Source organism: Gracilinanus agilis, chromosome 2, assembly GCF_016433145.1.
Source record: "Gracilinanus agilis isolate LMUSP501 chromosome 2, AgileGrace, whole genome shotgun sequence".
Taxonomy (NCBI): Eukaryota; Metazoa; Chordata; class Mammalia; order Didelphimorphia; family Didelphidae; genus Gracilinanus; species Gracilinanus agilis.
In genome coordinates this window covers 655,910,384-655,932,936 of record NC_058131.1, presented here as the reverse complement: position 1 = coordinate 655,932,936, position 22,553 = coordinate 655,910,384, and the positions used below count along the sequence as shown (strand labels likewise).

General features: G+C 34.3%; 1 protein-coding gene across 1 annotated transcript in view; it reads left to right on the top strand.

The window, feature by feature from the left end:
* Positions 1 to 22,553, top strand: part of MYO9A (myosin IXA) — a 232,246-nt gene that overhangs the window by 1,641 nt on the left and 208,052 nt on the right. The gene's annotated exons all lie outside the window — the stretch shown is intronic.

Sequence of the window (22,553 nt, the reverse complement as noted above, 5' to 3'; positions counted from 1 at the left end):
AAATATGGAAAATGTCTTTAGATATGACTTAGACTGACCTATTTTTGTGTTGGCAAAATCTATTTTAAACAAAACTTACAAAGGGAGAAATTTGTAATAAAATCTTTTAAAAGGATTTCTTAAAATGTTTTTTTTACTAATGAAAGCAAACAATATTAGGTTGATATGTAAACATCTAGTTTTGGATCACATTTATTCTAAATTTAAAAGTATTATAAACAATTTATTGAGAAAGGTAAGTTTGCCAATAATATTCAGTATGATTTTGTAGGATGCTTCACAATTAGTTTCATTTTTTTCCTTTACTTGTATAAGCAGATAAACTTGTTAGTTCATTGTGTTTGTACTTTAAAATTCTAATTTTTGTTTTAAAATTTGCTGTGTTTTGTTTCTAAATACCTTTGTGATTGTTTGAGAATCAAGTACTTCTCAAGTGTGTACTATATTCTAGGCACTATGTTAGGGACAAGTAGGATAGAAACACAAAAAAATGAAATAGCTCCTAGTGTAAGTTATTAAGTAAGCACTGAGGATATGAAAAGAAGCAAAAGTCAGTCATTGCCATCAAAGAGCTCATAATCTATTGTAGGAGACAACAAGGAAACAAATATGTACAGTAAAGTTATATAAAAGATAGTTGGGAAATAATTCAAAGAAGGATGGCACTAGAATTAAGAGCGGTTTGAAAAAGTTTGTTGTAGAAGATAGAGCTTTAGTTGGTACCTACAGAAGCCAGGAGGGAGGGAGGGAGAGAGAGAGAGAGAGAGAATATGAGAGAATATGAGAGAATTCCAGGCATGGAGGACAATTTGAGAAAATTCCTAGAGGCAATAAGACAACAAAAAGTGCATGCACATATGTGTTTTTGTATTCACACATATACACATTTATATACATGTATATAGAGAATGAACATAAAGATTGTAAACACAAATAAGTTCAAGGTGTTTATGGAGTGGGCACTAGCCCTTGAAAGGATTAAGAAAGGCTTCTTCATGGTGGGCAGCTGAGCAGTTCAGTAGAGAGAGAGCTAGGCCTGGAGATGTCAGCTACTGGGTTCAGATGGTCACCCTTTCTGGCTTTGTGTCCCTGGACAAGTCACTTAACCCCAGTTTTCTAGCCTTTGCTACTCTTTTTGCCTTGGAACCAAGGCCCAGTTTCAGTTTTAAGATAGAAGATAAGGGCTCAGGCTTCACATAGAGAAGTTGTATTTGAACTATGTTTTGAAGGAAGAAAGACAAAAAGATGAGGAAGCAGTTAATTCCAGGAATGAAGGACAACTATTGCAAAGACTAGAGATAAAAGATGATTTCTATATATGAGGATTTAAAAGGAAAATCAGTTTGACTGGCTCACAAGATTATGGTAGGGGGAGTAAAGTTCAGTGAGACTGGAAATATAAGTTGGGGCCATGTTGTGTAGGTCTTTGAAAGCTAAATAGAGGGATTAATATTATATCCTAGAGACAATAGGGACCGCTTTGTGAAGTGAGTGTTATGGATAGATCTGTGTTTATGAACAATCATTCTTGTGCTATATGGAGGATAGGTTGAAATGGTGAGACTGATTTAGGTAGAAACCATTCAAAAGTGTGACAGTAATCTTGGCAAGAAGTGGTTGAAGCTTTAACTATGGTAGTGGCTATCTGAGTGGAGAGAAGGGATTTGAAGGGAGAGAACTTCAGAAATTGGAAATGCAGAGATTTGGGGCCAGATTATATAAATCTAAGGGTCAATAATATTTGAATTTACTAGAGTTGATGAAGTCATAGAGGAGAAAGGTTGTAGAGAGAGACAGCAGAGCCCTGAGCCTTAGGCAATCCCCTTAATTAGGAGACTTGATATGGGCAATGATCCATCAAAGGAGAATGAGAAAGAGCAATCAGAAAGTTAGGAGGAAAAACAAGAGAACTATTTGTAGCCAAGTTGTATGTAACATATTTTCTATGCTGTTAGTTGACATATTCCAAATCTTTTCCCCCAAGTAGCTGATTCCTTTCCTTAAAATCTTTCCCTAGAATTATCATTGCATCACATTCTTTTACATTCTTTTAAATTTATGATTTTAGTGTTCATTTGAGTTCAGGCATCTTTTTGTGGGGTGAGGCTTTTGCTGTGTCTTTTCTAATGCTGTCCAGCTCTATGTAGAATAAGATTATGATTTGGGACTTAAATTGAACTTGGAACCTGGCACCTTTAGTTCCATTAAATTTCATAAAGTCTCAGTTTCTTGGCTAACTAGTTCAAACTGTTCCTGAGCAGGAAACCCTTTTTCTATTTTCTGTCAGTGATTGGAGGGAAGTTATTACCATGTAAGGCAGACCATTCAACTTTTTGGACAACTGTAATTTTTTTTCCTTACATAAAACTGAAGTTTTTCCTTACATAAAACTGAAATTTTCTGTAACTTGTGCTCATCGGTCGGTTCTGCTCTGCAAGGCTAAAATAAAGCAAGTTCAGTATTCCCTCACCAATTCTTTACATCCATAAAGAGAGCTGCTTTAAATATTTCTGTGCATATAGGTCTTTCCCCTTTTTTGTTTTCTTTTTTATCTCTTTGGGATACAATCCTAGTAATAGTATTGATGGGTCTAAAGATATGTGCTTTGGGCATATGCCCTTTGGGCATAGATTCAAATTGCTCTCCAGAATGATTGAATAAGTTCACAACTCTAATGTTCCAACTTCCCCACATCCCCTCCAACTCTTTTCCCTTTTCTCTCAAAAAGCCAGTATCCCTGCATTCTTAGTATATAAATCCCACCTGGGTCTAGTATATGATCCTTGTGATGTATTTCTGCCATTTCTTTACTAGTATTTTATTTAAAACATTTGCATCAATACTGATTAAGAAAATTGGTCTATAGTTCTCTCTCATCTATCTCTCTTCCTGTAAAAGAAACTTAGTGAATTGAGAGCCAGACCTAGAGAACAGAAGTCCTGCATTCAAGTATGACCTCAGACAGTTCCTAGTTATATTCTGTTTTTTCCTCTAAGATGAGGTTTTCCTCTAAGATAAGACCTCAGACAGTTCCTAGGTGTATTCTAATTCCTCTTCTGTAAATCTGGGCAATTTATATTTTTGTAAATATTCATCCATTTCATTTATGTTGTCAGATTTAGTGACATTGTGTTTTTGGTAAAATAGCTCCTAATAATTCATAATAATTCACATTCACTTTTTTTCCCCAAACATTTATTAATATTCATTTTTAACATGGTTACATGATTCATGCTCCTCCTTTCCCCTTCACCCCCCGCACTCCCCCCACCCATGGCCGTTGCACATTTCCACTAGTTTTGTCATGTGTCCTTGATCAAGACCAATTTCCAAATCACATTCACTTTTTAAAAGTGTATAATGAATTGAAATTTGCTCTGGGAAAGCCTTTCTAACTTCGTAAGCTCTCCCAGAGCAAGGGTTCTTAATGTAAGATCTGTGAATTAAAAAAAAATACTTTAGTAAGTATATTTTGATAAAATTGATTTCTTTTATAATCCTATGTATTTCATGCATTTGAAAATATTCTGAGAAGAGATCAAAGGACTTCTTTCTTGGATTATCAATAGGGTAAACGACACAAAAATGGTTTAGAACTTCCTTTGTTAGAGCTTGGTGTTTGCAGAGAGTGCCTTTGAGAATTTAGTGTCAACTAGAGTATCAATAGAGCATCAGAGGAAAACCTTAGTAAGGAATTCATTATTTTTTAAGTATCAGTGTAGATATTTTTTAAAGGTACAAGCTGTTTAAGAATAAAATTACTTAAAAATGAACTGAGTAGCTTGCTGATAATGAAGATCACTAACATTTGACAGAGAGCAGCCCAAAATCATTGAAAGCACATTTAAATTTCCCAAATATCTTCCAGTTTGCTTTGTTTTAATTTTAGGTCTAGCACATAATTCTATCTATAATACTTGCGTAAAATATATGTAGTTCATCATACTGTTTTTATCCAACCTCATGTCATCATGTAAACGATATGTATCCACTTGCTTTTTCCTTAGTAGATTATGCTGATCTTTGGAATAGTCTTGTTATATTGAGGAGATTTATAGTATTCTGAAATGTGATACAGATAGTACTGTGTCTTCCAGAGCAGGAAGTGCTGAAGCATTTTACCATTAAAAAAATTTATCCTTGTACTGTTACTTTGACCAGGAAATTTTGTTATATACTATAATCTTTGGAGAACACATCCCTACCGAACTCTTCCATGTGGTATAATCTCTTAGCATCACTATTTTCCTGATGATACAATATAGGTATGAATAATGGAACACTGAATGTCAAAGAATCAAAATTATAGGTGACCAAAGGCAATAATATAAGTGGTCTACAATGACTTATAAATGATCACTTGAAGGTATAGAGTGATTAAGAGATGCCTAACATCTTTTAAAAAATATATCCCTAGAATAGATTTTGAGCCAGGCATCTATCAGTAGTTGGGAAAAATAGATGTGCTCTTGGTATCTATGAAATTTAAAAAGAAACAGAAGATGTCATCTTCTCTATGGAGGATTAATTCAAAGTCAGTAGACAAGATCTAACTTGGATGAGAAAAAGGCATGGCTGGTTGTAATCTGTACTTTTGGAATAAATATCTCTTTAATGAGATTGCAATCTCATTAAAGCAAATAAAAAAGTTGAAAGTTGGGTCCTACATACTTGGTGTGTTTATGTTGGACACCACTAGCTAATTTCAAACATACTCTGTTAATAAGTTGCTTTTTAACTTTAGAGTATGTGTTCATAATGTTTGAAGTTTGTGATTTAATTGAGGGTTGCGTGTTTTTGTTTTTTTTATACGTTTTACTTTTTGAAAGTATGTCAGTCTGTGAGTTTAATGAAGAAGTTAACCTGAAAGAAGTTAAGGCAAGAAACTTTGGAGTATTGTTTGAAATCATTGTTAATATTTAATCATACTGAAAGTACTAAAAAACCAGCAGGAAGGAAAAACAATATTTAACTCCAAAACTTTTTTGAGGGTATGTGAATATTGTTAGATTATGATGCTAATGTAATACAGTGTAAGATGTCATAGGATGAAAATTGGTGTTCTGATATGATGTTTGTCATTTAAAATGTAATAAATTAGTAAGTTGGAGGAGATGGAAGTATGATGCTTTTTGTGTTTAATTTATTAGTTTTGTTAAATTATCTAATCTCATTCATATGGTTTAAATTATATTATCCTATTCATAGAGTTTAGTTCATCCACATATGGTTTTCATGTGGTGGAGGTTTTTTTGGGAATCTGTGCAAGTATGTATTTATGTTAATAGGAAATAACTCACGTTAGCTAAGAAAAAATTTGTGAATACATTCAACTAGAGTGACATTTATAGTAGGTCTTCTATTTTCCACTTGACTTCCAATGATGAGGAGCTCACCAATTTATGATTTTTTTGAAAATTGGACTGGAATTTTTAGAAAATATCTATTATTCACTTAATTAAACACTTGCTAGTTTGCATTTTCTACAAATACAAATTTGTATATTTTTATGCATATATATATATACATATATATATTAAATACTGAAAAATCTTAGCAAGGGTATACTTCTTGTTCTCTTTAGTGCAGAAGTTTTTAAACCCAGGATTTATGAACTTGTTTTTTATAAATTTTGATAACTTTATTTTTGCATAGTTAGTTTTCTTTATACTCTTATGTATATTATTTTATGTACTTAAAAATTTTATGGTGAGATATCAGAAGGTCTCACCATACCGCTAAAGATGTGATTAATACCAAAATAAAGGTCATGAACAACCCCTGCTTTAGTGTATTTTTAAACCAACTATCACCTGTATTACTGTTAAACTTCATAGACTTTATAAAAATAAACACAAATAGCTATTAGGCTATCTTCCCTGTTTTCTGTATAAGTAATTTTGTAACCAAAAATATTCTCATTTAATTTATCTTCCGTTTAGCCAATTGTTCATCTTATCAAAACAGTAATCTTTGGAGAGTGTCAAAATGAACTTGTACAGTCCTCTTGAGTTGAAAGGAGGTAAATTTGTCCTGGTCTAGGTACGTGATTCATGGTCGGACTATGACAGCAAATAGATGAATATGCCTTATATTCCCTGCTAGAATATAAACCCTTGAGGGCAGGGGCAATTTTGCTTTTGTCTTTGAATCTATAGCATTTAGCACAATGCCTGGCATGTATCTGTTGCTTAAATGATTTAAGAGTTCAAAAGAAATATATTGCCTAAAAGTAGGAGTAGAATAGCCTGGTATGTCAAGATTGTGTCCTCATATAAAAAATAATCATCAATTGATGAGGAAATATGGTAATAATGTAAGAAACTTTGGGTAAGGATTGATAGAGGAAGAAGCAAAATATTTATTGTATTGATAGTATACTGTTTATTATTCAGTAATTTCTGTCAGATCTGACTCTCTATAATCCCATTTGGGGTGTTTTTTGGCAAGAATAGTGGAGTAGTTTGCTATTTCCTTTTCCAGCTCATTTTACAGATGAAGAAAAACTGAAGCAAAAAGAGTAAGTGACTTGCTGAGGGTCACACAATAGTAAGTTTCTGAGGCCAGATTTGAACTTGGGTGATGAGTCTTTCTGACTACAGGCCTAGTAACTCTATCCACCATGCCATTTAGCTGCTCTTGATAGCGGACTCTTGTTCACTTAAATCTAATATGGAAGTGTTTGATGGCAGTAGTTCACAAACCAGGCAAAAAAGCACAATACAGAAGTGATAGGGAGCTCCAACTATCCTGCTGTGATTTGTGTAGTTTTTCTCTTGGATAAAAGCAGAACAGCTACATTCTTGACCTGCTTTAGTAATAATTTCATGCTACAATAAGTCAAGAAACTAATGAGGAAAACTTGGAGATCTGATTCTGATTAGTAAGGAGAAACCAAAGAGTCATAAAACTACTGAGGGGGTTCTTATCTGAAGTCTGGGTGTCTAGGGAGGAGAGAAGAAAAGTGAAAAGGTGACATCAGAATTTGAGATTTGGAATAATAGTTAGCATTTATATAGCCCCTTAAGTTTGCACAATGCTTTACTCCAGATTTTATACTCTACAGTAGCCAAAGCACTTTACCTGTTAGAAGGCACTTCAGTAGTCATCTAATGCAATCCAAATACAAAAGGAATTCCTACTCTTACATAATTCCTTGAGGTTGAATTGCTATCCAAATCAGCTGGCCACACCAGTTCACCATATGAACTACCTGTAGTGGTAAGAGATCTGAGGAAAGAGAAAACGGGGAATTTACAGTGATATACAGACAAAACTTTCTGTTTGTATTTCTTTGCCAGTGCCAATTAAGTGGTATGTGCATGCAAAGTACAAATTAGTTTTTCTTTGGGAAGAGCATCTATCTTTTTTAAGAAAAAAAAAAAAAAACATTTAAAAACAGAATAGTTCTATAGAAGGAATCTATGCATTAAAAATGAGAGAAAGATGAGAAACTGTCAGAAGATTGAAGGGAAAGAGTACCCCATAATATTTGGAACTATGTAGTAATAAATAACAAGGATGTTCATTAAAATGTTATTATAATTTAATCACAATAAACAGAAATTTTTCCCTAAAATACTTAGCAGTTAAAAATTAGAACTAGAATGAATTAGGCCACAAACTAGGAATTTGTTCTGTGTCTTTTTCCTTGTACTTTTCAAGTTTTACTATCTTTGGCTTTTCATCTTATATGTAGTCAATGTATGCACAATTCTCATTCTGGTACTCTCTCAATTAATGTAGGTTTTCACACGTTTCCTTATTTTCATATTTGTTTTTTGTGGATCTCTAATCTTCTGATATTGTGGAATTCTGGAGTTTTCCCTTATTTAAATACATATGGATAGTTTTGTAGACCTATAAATGTTTATACAGATTGATCCACAATTTAAGAAGGATATTAAGCTAGAGTTGACCAACCCCAGCTCATTTAAGGTTACCTTGAAAGAACAGTGATGTTTACCCTGGAAAAGAGAAGAGTTGGGGGTGAAGGGTCTTGCTGACTTGATTTATTTGAAGAGTTGTCATAGAAGAGGGATTAGATTTGTTTTCTTTTACCCTAGAGGGTAGAACCAGGAGCAGTGGAGAAAGTTATAGAGAGGTAGATTAAGGCTTGATAATGGGAAATAATTCCTAATAAAGCTGTCCAAAAATGAAATGGTCTAATCTGCAAATGGTAACTTCCTTTCTGGAGGTCTCTCATCAAAGTCTAGATGACCAGACTTGTGTATGTTACAGTGTTTGGGATTCCTTTTGGTTGTGGAGTAAACTAGTTGACCACTGAAATCCCTTACAACTCATAAATTTTGTGATTGTGTGATAATTTTAATAATATTTTAAGGACAAATTACTTGCAATAGAATCACCAGGTCAAAAGGGTAATATTTTATACTTAATTTTACTTTTTTGCTCTTTATATTTGTACCAAAGGAGTTCAGCAAGATAGTGAATAGAATGAAGCAGTGCAGCCCAGATTTGAATCAGTTCTTCCCATAGCTAAGAAATGAAACTTTTTTTTCAGAGAAATTTGCTGTTAAGATCCTCCCCTCTTCCCTTCCACCTACTCTCTTCTACTTTTAGCTGCATTGGTATTGTTTGTGATTTTATGTAATCAAAGCATCCATTTTTATCTTCCGTAATTCTCTCTTGTTCAGTCAGAAACTCTTCTCCTATCCATAGATCTGACAGGTAATTTCTTTCTTGCTCCCCTAGTTTGCTTATGATATCACTTTTTTTTCGTCTAATTAACTTTTTTGGTATATGATGTGACATATTTGCCTATATCTAGTTTCTGTGCCAGACTACTTTCTAGTTTTCTATCAGCTTTTGTTGAATAGTTATTACTTGTCCCTGAGGCTGTCTTTGGGGTTTATCAAATACTAAATTATGCTTGTTTGCTTCTCTCTTGTGTACTTCATCTGTTCTACTGAAAAACCTCTTTCTTTCTCTAGTACTAAATTGGTTTTGATGATTATTGATTTGTAGTAAGTGTAATTTTAGATCTGATGCTGCTAGGCTCCCTTCCTTTTCATTTTTATTTCTCTAGTGAATTGGATAATGTATTACATACATAACAATAGACTTTTTATTAAACCTTTACCTTCTATCTTAGAATCGATTTTGTGTTTTGGTTCTAAGGCAGTAGAGAAGTAAAGGTTAGGCAATAGGAAGAGTAAGTGACTTGCCCAGAGTCACCCATGTAGGAAGTATCAGATTTTTGAACCCAGGACCTTCTGTCTCTAGGCCTGGCTCTTAATCCATTGAGCCACCTACCTGCTCCCAACAGTAGACTTTTTAATAAATGTTTGAATTTAAATTTAGTGGAGAACCACAAATATGATACTGTCATCTAGAATGTGTTACAGGAATCAGAATTGACTTTCTATTAGCTATTCTTTAAGGGCCTGAAAAACAGTTTTATTAATCTGAACTGCTTAGGATAAGACTTCAGATAATAACTTAGATACATTTTTAAAAGCCTCAGCTTTCTATGTTTTTTGCTTATAACTAATGATTTCATTTTTTAAAATAGATAGGCTTATTAGCTAACACATATTTCAAGATAGACATATTGTGGGGGATTTTTTGAGACTAGTTCCAGTCTCAAACACAAATATTCCTTAATTAAAGTCATTGTATTAGCAATATATCTACAATGAAGTGATGTTTTAGTGATATCAAATTGGCATTTAGTCAATTGCAAATGGAATTTTTCTCCCACACTTTCATAGACTTCAACCCCAACAATAATGTTTAACTTCTCTTTATTGCTCATTACCCACTGCCAAAGGTTGGAATGTTGCTCAGGAATTTTACTTAAAATATTTCAAGTTAGTTGAGAAGAATTTATGAGGAGTTCTTAGCATTAATGCTTCAAAATTTTGCACTTGATATGTTTATTAAATGGAGTCTTTTAAATAACCCCAATACATATATATATATATACATATTCATAACATTATGACATTTATTTTTTTTTTAAACCCTTAACTTCTGTGTATTGGCTCCTAGGTGGAAGAGTGGTAAGGGTGGGCAATGGGGGTCAAGTGACTTGCCCAGGGTCACACAGCTGAGAAGTGTCTGAGCCTGGATTTGAACCTAGGACCTCCTGTCTCTAGGCCTGGCTCTAAATCCACTGAGCTACCCAGCTGCCCCCACATTATGACATTTATATTGCTCTTTTTTGCATGTTTGTAATAGTTAAGACAGTTTAGCATCTAGACTTTGGGATTGCATCATAATCTATTGTGGTTTAAAAAATAAAACTTGCATTTTAAAATATTGAATTATTTTTTAAATTTAGAGAAATATAAAGAAATCATGTTTGATTTATTCAATCTTTTGAAGTTCTGATGATTCCTTCCCACTTACCTACAATCTTAGGTTTCCCTCATATAACAATTTTTGCTTTCATGCCCAAATTTATTAGGAGTACTTCTCTCCCTTCAACTGATACTTATTGTTCAACATTTTGTATTATGCTTGTTTAAAAGTATGCCTTCATCACTTCTCACCTGAATTTTTACCATAACTTTTTTTTTTTAACCCTTACCTTCCGTCTTAGAATCAATACTGTGTATGGCTCCAAGGCAGAAGAGTGGTAAGGGTAGGCAGTGGGGGGTTAAGTGATTTGCTCAGGGTCACACAGCTAGGAAGTGTCAAAGTGTCAGCTTTGAACCCAGGACCTCCTGTCTCTGGGCCTGGCTCTCAATCCACTGAGCTACCCAGCTGCCCCCACCATAACTTCTTAATAAGTTCTGGTTTCAATACTTTAAAACTTTATCTATAGATGACATAATGGTATATGTGGAAAATCCTAGAGATTTAACTAAAAAGTTAGTTGGAACTATCAATAAACAATAAACTGCCTAGACCAGTGATGGGCAAACTACGGCCTGTCGGCCAGATGCAGCCCCCTGAAATGTTCTATCCACGACATTATTCCTAGTCTGACGAATTCAATGAGTAGGATACAATACAATGAAAATTTGAAAGAGTTGCCTTAGAAACAGACTGACAGATGAACATTTCCTTTCCTTTGGCCCCCTCTTTAAAAAGTTTGCCCATCACAGCAGAAGAGGAAATAGAATATCTAAATAAACTTGTTTTAGAAAAAGAAATCGAATAGGCCATAAATGAACTTCCTAAGGAAAAAGCATCAGGACCAAATGGTTTTATGGGTAAATCTACCAAATAGTCAAAGATCAACTAAGGCTGATATTAAATTGTTTGAAATAACAGGTATAAAGAAGGGGTTTTATCAAACCCCTTTTATGAAACAAATATGGTTTTGATAACAAAAAAAGAGCAAAGAGCAAAAAAAGAGAAAGAAAATCATAGACCAATTTCATTAATGAATATGGCTGTAAAAGTCCTAAATAAAATACCAGCTAGGAAACTACAACAAAATATCACAATGATTATACATGGTGACCAAACAGGATTTATACCAGGAATGTAGACTTGATTTAATATCAGAAAAACTATCAATATAATTGGTTATATTAGTAATAATAACCACATTTTATATCAATAGATGCAGAAAATCCTTTGACAAAATAATAAATTCATTCTCATTAAAAATACTGGAAAGCATAGGTATAAATGGATTTTAAGAAATGAAATGAAGCATCTACTTAAAATTATCAGCAATATTATTTTTAACAAGGATAAGCTAGAAAACCTTCCCATTAAGATCAGGGGTGAAACAAGGAAGCCCATTATCACCAATATTATTTAATATAGTATTAGAAATGCTAGCAGTAGCAATAATGGAATAAAAAGAAATTGAAGGAATCAGAATGGGCAAAGAGGTAATAAAACTTTCTCTGTAGATGATGTGATGGTATATGTGGAAAATCCAAGAGATTCAACTAAAAAGTTAGTTAAAACTATCAATAATTTTAGCAGAGTAGCAGGATATAAAATAAGCTCATATAAATTGTTAGCATTTTCATGTATTATTGACAAAGTCCTTTAAGAAGATATAGAAAGAGATACTCCATTTTAAAATCACAGGTAGATTATAATATCTGGAAATATACCTGCCAATACAACCCTAGGAACTATATGAACATAATAATAAAACACTTTTTTACACAAATAATGTTAGATCTAAATAATTGGATAAATATTATTCATGGATGGGCAGAGCCAATACAATTAAAATCACAATCGTACCTAATCTGTTTATTAAATGCCATCTCAATTATATCACCCAAAATTATTTTATTGAGGTAGAAAAAATAATACAATTTAGAAGAACAAAATATCGAGAATAGCAAAAGAAGAAATAATGAAAAAATGTAAAGGAAGGAAGTCTAGCAGTACCAAATTTTAAATTGTGTTTGAAGCAGTAATTATCAAGACTGACTGTACTAAGAAAAAGAAAGACAGATTAGTGGAATAGGACAGACATTCAACAGAGTAGGAAAATATTATAGTAATCTTGTATTTGGCAAAAGCATAGATCTAATTTTGGGGGATAAGAAATCACAATTTGGTAAAAATTGCTTTGACAACTGGAAAGTAGTTTGACAGAAACTAGGTATAGACCAGTGGTTCCCAAACTTTTTTGGCCTACCACCCCCTTTCTAAAAAAAATACTTCTTAGCCCCCCAGAAATTAATTTTTAAAAATTTTAATAGCAATTAATAGGAAAGATAAATGCACCTGTGGCCATTGCCTCCCCACTACCCCCCCCATCACTGCAGCACCCACCAGGGGGCAGTAGCACCCACTTTGGGAATTCCCTAAGATAATACTAAAATGAATACATGTTTTAGACATAAAAGGAGATATAAATTAGAACAATAGGGAACATATTACCCATCAGATTTATGGAAGGAGAGGAATTCATGAGTCAGCAAGAGATGGAGAGCACTGTGAAATGTAAAATGATAATTTTGCGTACCTTTATTAGAAAAGTTTTATAATAAAACAAATGTTGCCAAGATTAAATGGAAAGCAAAAAATTGGGGGGGGGCGGATATTTATAGATAGACTCTTGAATAGAGTTCTCATATTTAAAATATATAGAGAACTTTGCAAAATTTATAAGAATAAGAGCTATCTCCAAATTGATAAATGGGCAAAAGAGATGAATGGACAACTTTTGGATGAAGAAATAAGAACCATGTGTAGGTATATGCAAAAATTTTCTAAATAACTAATGATTATTAGAGAAATGCAAACTTAAAACAATTTTGAGATATCATTTCACATCCATCGGATTGATTAAAATGACAAAGGGCAGCATGACAGATGTTGAAGGGGATGTGGAAAAGTGGAGACAATAATACACTGTTGGTAGAGCTATGAACTAATCCAACCACTTTGAAAAGCTATTTACACCCAGAGAGTTTTAAGGTTATGTAAATCCTTAGACAACAATATCATTTCTGGCTCTGTTTTCAAAGGAGATCAGATAAATAAAAAAAGAACCTAGATGTTTGAAAATATTTATAGTATCTCTCTGTGGTAGCAAAGAATTAGAAACTGAGGGGATGCCCATCATCAATCGGAGAGTGGCTAAACAAATTGGTATAGCATGTGATGGAATACTATTGTGCCATAAGAAACAATAAGCAGGCTAATTTTTAAGAGAACTTTTAAAGAATTACATGGGATAATGTACAGGGAAATGGATAGGACCAAAATGATATTATATACAGCTACAGATTTAATACTTGAAGAATAATTTGTGAATGTCACTTGTAAGAATGGAGGACAAAAAGAGCCAGAAGAAGGCCATTGGTGACAGTTGAGACAAAAGGGAATTCTGGGGAATGGTCCGGAGGAAGGAGGAGGAGGAGGTCTTCCGGCGGAGGTTCTTCAAGGAAGGAGGAGAGGTTCCAAGGAGGATATCCCAGCTCGGATCCAGTCCTAAGGGCTTCCTGAGGATCTTTCTTTGGACATTGAAACCCTGATTCCCTGGTCAAAGGCATCTTATTGCTTCTCACCCATCAAGTCTTCAACCGTCAAGTCAGCTAATTTTTGGGACTCCATTTTGGGAGCAATTTCTTAGTCCCCTTCCCCCATTACCCAAACTTGCTGAGAGACTCTTTCCGGTCTAACTTACAATTATAGAAAAGGATAGAAACAGAAATAGGAGAAGGGGAGGGAGACGCTTAGGAGTCGGAACCCCAAGTGATGGACCCCATAGAAATAGAGAAGAGGGCACCCCATAATCCCTCTGCCCTTCAACCCTTTCCCTAATCCCTCAATTGGGAACAGTAAAAGCCATTCATTAGTCAGCTAGTGTTCCAGAGTGCCTGAGAGACAACAAGGGAAGAGGAAAATCATAGTTTGGCCTGACTTCCTCCATCTTGAAGCCAGACCACCCACTGTGAAATTGACTGACCTCTGGGGGAGGCTTGCGTGAACGCCGCCCTCATTCAGAATTGGATTGGGGTACCACATACCTCTTAAAGGGAAGCCTTGTCCCCAACTCCTGTGGGGCGACACGACCATCCAGGTCACCTAGTTTTAGGGTGACATCCCCTCAAAATCTCCTAGCTGGCTTGCCAAAAAACTGTAATTCTTATACACTCACAGAGAATGAACTGAATAGTGGAAACATAAAAGACTATCTCTCTCTATATAGTTTCTTAGAGGATACTTTCTATAATGCAGGGGAAGGTAGGGAGAGACTAAGACACTTGTAAATAAATTCCATTAATTAAAAAAAATTCCCATCCCAAGTCTCTCCCATCTCTAATCTACCCTCCACAAATCTGTCTAGTTGATATTTTTAAAGCACAGATATGATTGCCATTGAGCTGCTCAATAAATTAATGGTTCCCCTAGTTTCATGTTGGCAAACCTATGGTATGTGTGCCAGAAGGGCTGCTCCCTTCCCCCTCTCCATGAGCCTGAGGATATTTTCCCCATCACTTGCCCCTCTGCCCAGTTGCCCAATGGGAGGAGTGCTTACTCTCTCCCCTGTCTGGGGTAAGGCGGGGCTCATGCAGCATGAGGGTTGCAGTGCAGGATCAAACTTCTGTTTGTAGTTTAACACTTTTTACAGTCTGGCTCCAATCTCATTTTTCAAGTTTATTATTATATGTGGCTTCCCTCCATGCATTATTCAATGTAGCCAAACTGTCACTTTTCACATGTAACATGTCATCCTCTCTGGATCTGTATACAAGCCATTGTGCATTTCTTTTTGTCTTCTGCTTCAGACAATTCTGAACTTTAAAGTTCTGTTTGCATGCTATCTACTTTGTTAGAAATTTCCTGATCCCCTTCTATTGCTGATCTTTCCTTCCAAAAATTATCCTGTATTTTGTATATACTTAAAAATATGTATTTGTTGATTCTCCTGATAGAATTAAAATTACCTTAAGACAAGAACTATTTCATTTTTTGTCTTTTTATCACTAGTCTTTACCTCAGTGACCAGTCCATAGTATATACTTATTAAATGCTTCTCAATTGATGAAAAAGAGAAAAGGTTATAATTTTTGTATATTTTCATAGATTGGTTTATTAAAATGGGGAGGTAAATTTAATTTTTATTTCTTCAATTACATGTAAAAACAGTTTCCAATATTTTTCAAAGAATATTGTCTCCAATTTTCTCCCTCCCGCTTTAAACCCCAACCTCATTGAGATGATAAGTATCTCATATAAATTTTATATGTGCAATCATATAAAACATTTTTCCATATTAATCATTTTGTGGAAGGAAACTCAAATAGAAAAAAATTAGGAAATGTTTTAAAACATTTGCTTTGGTCTGGATTCAGACTTGGTTCTTTTTCTCTGGAATTAGATGGCATTTTTTATCATGAGTCCTTTGTGATCATTGTATTACTGAGATTAGCTATTATTCATAGTCATTCATGTTACTGTACAATGTTCTCCTGGTTCTGTTTATTTTATTCTCCTTCTATTCATGTAAGTCTTTTCAGGTCTTCCAGAGCTTTTCCTGTTTATCATTTCTTACAGCACAATAGTATTCCATTATAGTCCTATACTATAACATACTCAGCTGTTCTCTAATTGGTAGGTATCCACTCACATTCTAAATCTTTGCACCACCCCCATCCCCCCACCAAGCACTGCTTAAAATTTTTTTTTTTTACATATAGGCACTTCCCCTTTTTGTGTGTTTTTAAAAAAAATCTCTGGGATACAGACTTAGTAATGATATTGCCAAGTCAAAGGGTATGTATTGTTTTATAATCCTTTGGGCATAAGTCCAAATTATTCTCTTGAATGAGTCAGTTCACTACTCCCCCAACAATGCATTTGTGTCCCAGTTTTCCTATATCCCCTCAAAGTTTTGTCATTTTCCTTTTCTGTCACTGTATATAGCCCATCTGATAGGTATGGACGGACCTCAGAGTTGTTTTAATTTGCATTTTTCTAATTGATGGTGATTTTAGAGCATTTTTTGCATGACTATACAACTTTAATTACTTTGAGAATTGGCTGTTTATATCCTTTGACCATTTATCAAATGGGGAATGACCTGTGCTCTTATATAGTCAGCTCATTTCTCTATTTGAGAAGTGAGGCCTTTATTAGAGACTTGTAAAACTTTTTTGTACCCTAATTATGATTACTGTGTGTTACCTTCCATTCTGTTTACCACTGTTTGGTTTCTGACCTATACCTCCCCCAGTTTGCCCTTTTTTTCCTATCAGCCCTAGCCCCCTTCTCTTATCCTTTTCTCCTCCTATTTTTCTATAGGGTAAGATAGCTTTCTATACCCTATTGATTGTGTATGTTCTTCCCTCATTGAGCCAGTCCATATAAGGTTCACATGCTTTCCTCCCTATATCCCCCACCTTTCCCCTTCACAGTAAACACTCTTTCATAACTCTTTTATGTACATTAATTTAACCCTGTTCTATTTTCTGCTCCCCATTCTGCAAAAGCATTGCTCTTACTCATGCCTTAATTTAATTTTACATTTTATATCACCTCATCATATTCAACTCACACCCTTTCCCTCTAACTATGTATATACTTCTAAATGCCCTAATAATGGCAAAGTTCTTTAGTGTTATAAGAATCCTTTGTCCATGCAGGGATGTACACAATTTAACCTTGTTGAATATCTTTTTATCCTTTTTCCTGTTTACCTTCTTATTATTCTCTTGAGTCTTGTAGTTGAGAGTCAGATTTTCCATTCAGTTCTGGTCTTTTCATCAGGAATATTTTAAAGTCCTCTACTTTATTGAATACCACCCCCCCTTTTTTTTGTTAACGCCCTGAAGAATTATGCTCAGTTTTTCTGGGTAAATGATTCTTGGTTGAACTCCTAGCTACTTTGGCCTCTGGAATATCCTATTCTAGGCTCTCTGATCCTGTAGAAGCTGCTAAATCTTATGTTATCCTGACTGTGGTTCCAAGATAACAGAATTGTTTCATTTTAGCTGCTTACAGTATTTTCTCCTTAACCTGGGAGATCTAGAATTTGGCTGTAGAATTCCTGGGAGTTATCATTCTGGGATCTCATTAAGGAGGTGATCACTGGATTCTTTGAATTTCCATATTGTTGTCTGGTTCAAGAATTTTTTTCCCTTGATGCTTTCTTAAAAGATGGTAGCTTTCAGGTAGTCTAATAATTCTCAAATGATCTCTCCTGGATTTATTTTCTAGATCAGTTGTTTTTTTCCTTGAGCTATTTCACATTTTCTTCTATTTTTTCCCATACTTTTGACTTTGTTTTTTGATGGCTCATGGAAAATAGCTTCCATTTGCCCAATTCTAATTTTTAATGAATGATTTTTCTTGAGTGAGCTTTTATATCTCCTTTTCCATTTGGTCAGTTCTATTTTGTAAAGAGTTCTTTTCTTTAGTGGATTTTTGTACCTCATTCCATCTGGCTAATACTATCTAACAGGTTCTTCTCTTCAGTGCATCTTTGTGTGCTTTTTTCCATTAAGCCAATTCTGCTTTTTAAGAAGTTCCTATCTTCTATGGATTTTTTTTTTACCTCTTTTACTAATTGGCCTGTTCTATTTTTTAAGTTTTTTTTTTATCACTCTCATTTTTGTGGGTGGTTGTGCTGCATCAGACTTTATTTTGAGGTGTTATATCATACCTTATTGGAGGGTAATTTGATAGAAATCAGATGAGTGTTCCTGTGACTTCTCCATCATCTTGGCTCAGCCAACCCAAAGAAATTTAGAAGAAAAAAATAGGCAGTCAGGGCAACTCTGTTACCATTGTGTTGAATTCAATATATACTTAAATAAACTAACAGAATTTCACATAGATTATAATTCAACAACAAAAAATACAACTAACAGTTGAGGGTTGTGCCTACTATATTACTGGCACTATTCTAGTTAGGTAAAATAGATACAAATGCAAAATACTCCATTATCTTTTTTCCAGATAACAATAAGAAGGCCAATTTGACTGGCTGAAGGTAATGTACAATTAAAGTAGATATGTAGACAGGGCCTAAATTTTGAAGTACTTTAAATTCCAAAGAGAAGTTTATTTCTAGAAGTATAGTGAGTCGATAGAGCTTATTGAGTGAGAGAATGACATGGTCACAGCTATGCTTTCAAAATACCATTTTTTCAGTTGTGTGGAGGATGGATTATAGTAGGGAAAGACTAGAGATTGGGAGATTACTTAGGAAATTCCCCAAATACTCATGTTCCATACATATATTCTAGATGCCATAGCTAGCCAAAAATTATGGCACATGAATGTAATAGAATATTACCTTGCTGTAACAAATGATGTGTTGGAATACATAGAAACATGGAAAGCATATGAACAAATGCAGAGTGAAGTAAACAGAACCAAGAAAACAATATACATATATACATTATATACATAACAATATACTTTAACTACAACAATGTAAATGGAAAAAACTATATACCAAAAAAAGTAAAGTAACTGTAACTGGGGCAGCTGGGTAGCTCAGTGGAGTGAGAGCCAGGCCTAGAAACAGGAGGTCCTGGGTTCAAACCCAGCCTCAACCACTTCCCAGCTGTGTGACCCTGGGCAAGTCACTTGACCCCCATTGCCCACCCTTACCAATCTTCCACCTATGAGACAATACACCGAAGTACAAGGGTAAAAAAAAAAAAAAAGTAAATGTAACTAAATTATACAGATCAAATGGTCTCAAAGAGATATGAGAAGATTAGCCCCCACCCCCCTCCCCACCAACAGACTTTTTCAGTGTATCAGTGTGAAGTTTGGGTAATAGGAGGATGATAGGAGAAGGAAGGGAAAGCCAGAGGAAGGGAAGGAGGGTAGCCCAGCTGGTAGTCCCCAGCCCCAGTAGGGGAAATTGACCTGAGCTCTTCAGAGCTCAATAAAGAGCAAGTAGCACTTATTGTAAAATAGCTAGGTTTTTATTTAGTTAGGAAAGGGAAAAGTTAGGTAGGGAAAAAAGATCTCCTCTGGTAGGCACTTCTCCAGGTTCGAGAGAGTCTCTAGGATAGAGAGCCGAGAGAGAGAGCTCTGCAGGGTTCAGAGTGGAGAGAGAAAAAAGGCGTCAAAACTCTCTCTTTTATACTTTCTCCGATACCTCCCACAAAAGAAGTGAGAGGTGTTGGGGGAAGTTGTATGTCTCCCAGGGCTTAGAATATTTTTAAACAACACATCATTTGTCATTTGTGCCGAAAATTTTCCCCTTTTTCATCTTTAAAAAATGCAATTTGCCATATAGGATGGCTCTTTGGGAAGGGGAAGCCTTGGGATACATATAGTGATAAAAGGTACAGAAAATATCAACAAAGAGATTTTTTTGAATTAAAAACTCAGAATATATGAGTAAATCACTTTTAAACATAATTTAAAATAAATTTAAAATCAGAGGCTAGAATTATTTGCAGTGGAAAATTTTTTGAAAAATTTCCTTAGAATACTAAGCATGCTACCTCTCTCCATTATTTATTCTCTGACATAACTCTGGAAACACTAATTGTAATAGCAATAATTTGAGAAAAAGTAAAAATTCTTTTAAGTATTAGACAAAGAAGATGACCTTTGTTTGCAGACAAAATGATGGTTCACTTATAATACCATGAGTAACTTCCAAAGAAATTAATTGAAACAGTTTTGGTAAAGTATGTAGATATAGAATAAAGTATCAGTATTTCTAGATATTTGTAAACACAGTATAGGAGGAATTTATAAAGAAAAACCCCACCAGAATAAACAAAATGCTTATAGATCCAGGAATAAGTCCAACAATGTTCACTTCCATAAACATAACTCAAAATCAATTGTCACTTGAAAAGAAAATAACTGGTGACAATATTTCTTACTTATGGTTGGGATTTGCAATATTATAAAATAATTGCTTAAATTAACTTAAATATTTCATATTATACCAGATCACCTGCCAAAGAGGTATTTTATAGGGCTAGAGAAAATAAAATTTATTTGGAATAATTAAAACTCTTGGGCTGCTAAGTGATTCAATGGATAAAGTGTGAAGACTTGAGTGAGGAATACTCATCTTCCTTAGTTCAAATTGAGCCTCAGGCACTTCCTAGCTATGTGACCCTGGAAAAGTCTCTTATTCCTTTTTTCCTCATTTTCCTCATCTTTAAACCAAGCTGGAGAAGGAAATGGCAGACTATATCCGTATCTTTGCTAAGAAAACCCCAAATGGGATCACAAAGAGAGGGACACTACGGAAAACAATTGAACAATAAGAAATAAAAACTAGAAATTGAAGGGGAAATAAGAGTTGGAGAAATGGAAAATAAGTATGAACAACACTTTAAGATGGTAAATCATATTCTAAATCAGATAAAATCAAAACTATTTGGTTCAGGTTAAAAAAGAGAAGTAGATGAGAATTGTCTAAATGGATAGTCTGGATAAATAAGAGTCACAAATAGTTGAACTCAATATAATGTTTGATAAATTTGAGAACATTAATTACTTGAGGGGAAAACTCTGTATTTGGCAAGGACTGCTGGGAAAATGGGAAGGTGAATTGCAAAACATTAGGTTTTCACCAGGATCTTGCATATATAACACAAAAATCTCAAAATAGTGATGTGCATATTAAAAGGCACAATAAAAAACATTAGAAAAGAATGAATTTAGATGTTCTTTGGTGCTACTAGGAAGTGTTCTTAAATAGTTTTGGTATAGAGGTGATCAAAAGATAAATCATTTTGATTACATTCAAATGAAAATCTTTTGTATTTAATAACATCAATGAAAATATTTTGTATTAAAAATCAGTTCTATTAGGATAAGGAGATAATTTATTATTAGGAAATTATATTGGCATCAGGTGTGTCCGATATCTAAGAAGACCAAAAACTATTCATAATTAAAAGATATGAGCAATAATTCTCACACAAAAAAATTATAGACCTGAAATGATTATAGGAAAAACTTTCCAAAGTCACAATAGTAAGAGAAATGTAGTTTAAAAGAAGTCTTAATGGTTTACCTTGGGTTTTCATACCCAGAAAAATTAATAAAGATGTCAAAAGTTGGAAGTGATGTTCAGGAAACTTAAGTATAAATGCATAGTAATACACTGTGAAGATTCAAATCGATCTGACTATCTGGAAAACAATTTGATATTATATTCTCCATCCCAAATTTTTCAAATTAAGCTGTTGTACGTATCTTTTAAATCATTGCTAATCATAACATCCCATGAATGTCAAAGTGCCATATAAATCAAATGCAAAAAAATGAGAAAATATATATAGGAAATGTATTGTTAATATAATGAATATTATTGCATTATAAGGATGACATGAAGAATACAGAAAAAACAAACCTGAGAAGACTTACATATATTGATCCTGAGTGAAGAAGTTAGCCAAGTTGAAAAAACAGTAGTTAGAAAGACTACAGCAATGTGAATAGAAACAAAAGAATTAACTGCTGTAAAGGTTAAATTTAGTGGTTGGACTTATATCAAATAACATGTTCGCTGAAATTTATTATACCTCAAGTCAGAAGTTTATTTACCAAATTAGAGGGGAAACAATAAAGTAGAGAAATGTGAGAGAGGTTAGAGAAAAATACCTATACAAGAACTCAGCCAGGAGGGGCCCATAGTAACTATGAGGCCTCCTGCAAGATGGAAGCTGGTGTCTTAGGGAACTAGGAAAATAGCCCTTTTCACTCAACCAATGAAGTAGTCCAGGAGTCAGAATCTAAGTTGAAGCCAGATCCAAGCCTTGGTCTCCAGTGAAGTGCCCTCAAAGACTATCTCACAGGAGACACTCTCCACCAGACTCAATTCATGAGACTGTCCCAGCCCTAGGATTTTGTGGCTTTTATGGTGGTTTCCTGTTCCTGCCCCCCTTCTCAGGGGCCAATCACAGTTTTCAAATTGTCCAGCCCTGCCCAGGGGCAGTTTCTGTGTGATTGACTTGTTACCTCCAGAGGTGTTAACTCTCCTCCTAGGATTCACACATTTGGATTCACAGGGTTCTGATTTATCACCCAGTTTAGCATGTGGGTTGCAGACTTCCCCCTTCTTCTTTTTTTATTTTTTAATTTTTAAACATTTATTAATATTCATTTTTAACCTGTTTACATACTTTATGCCCCTACTTTCCCCTTCACACCCCCCT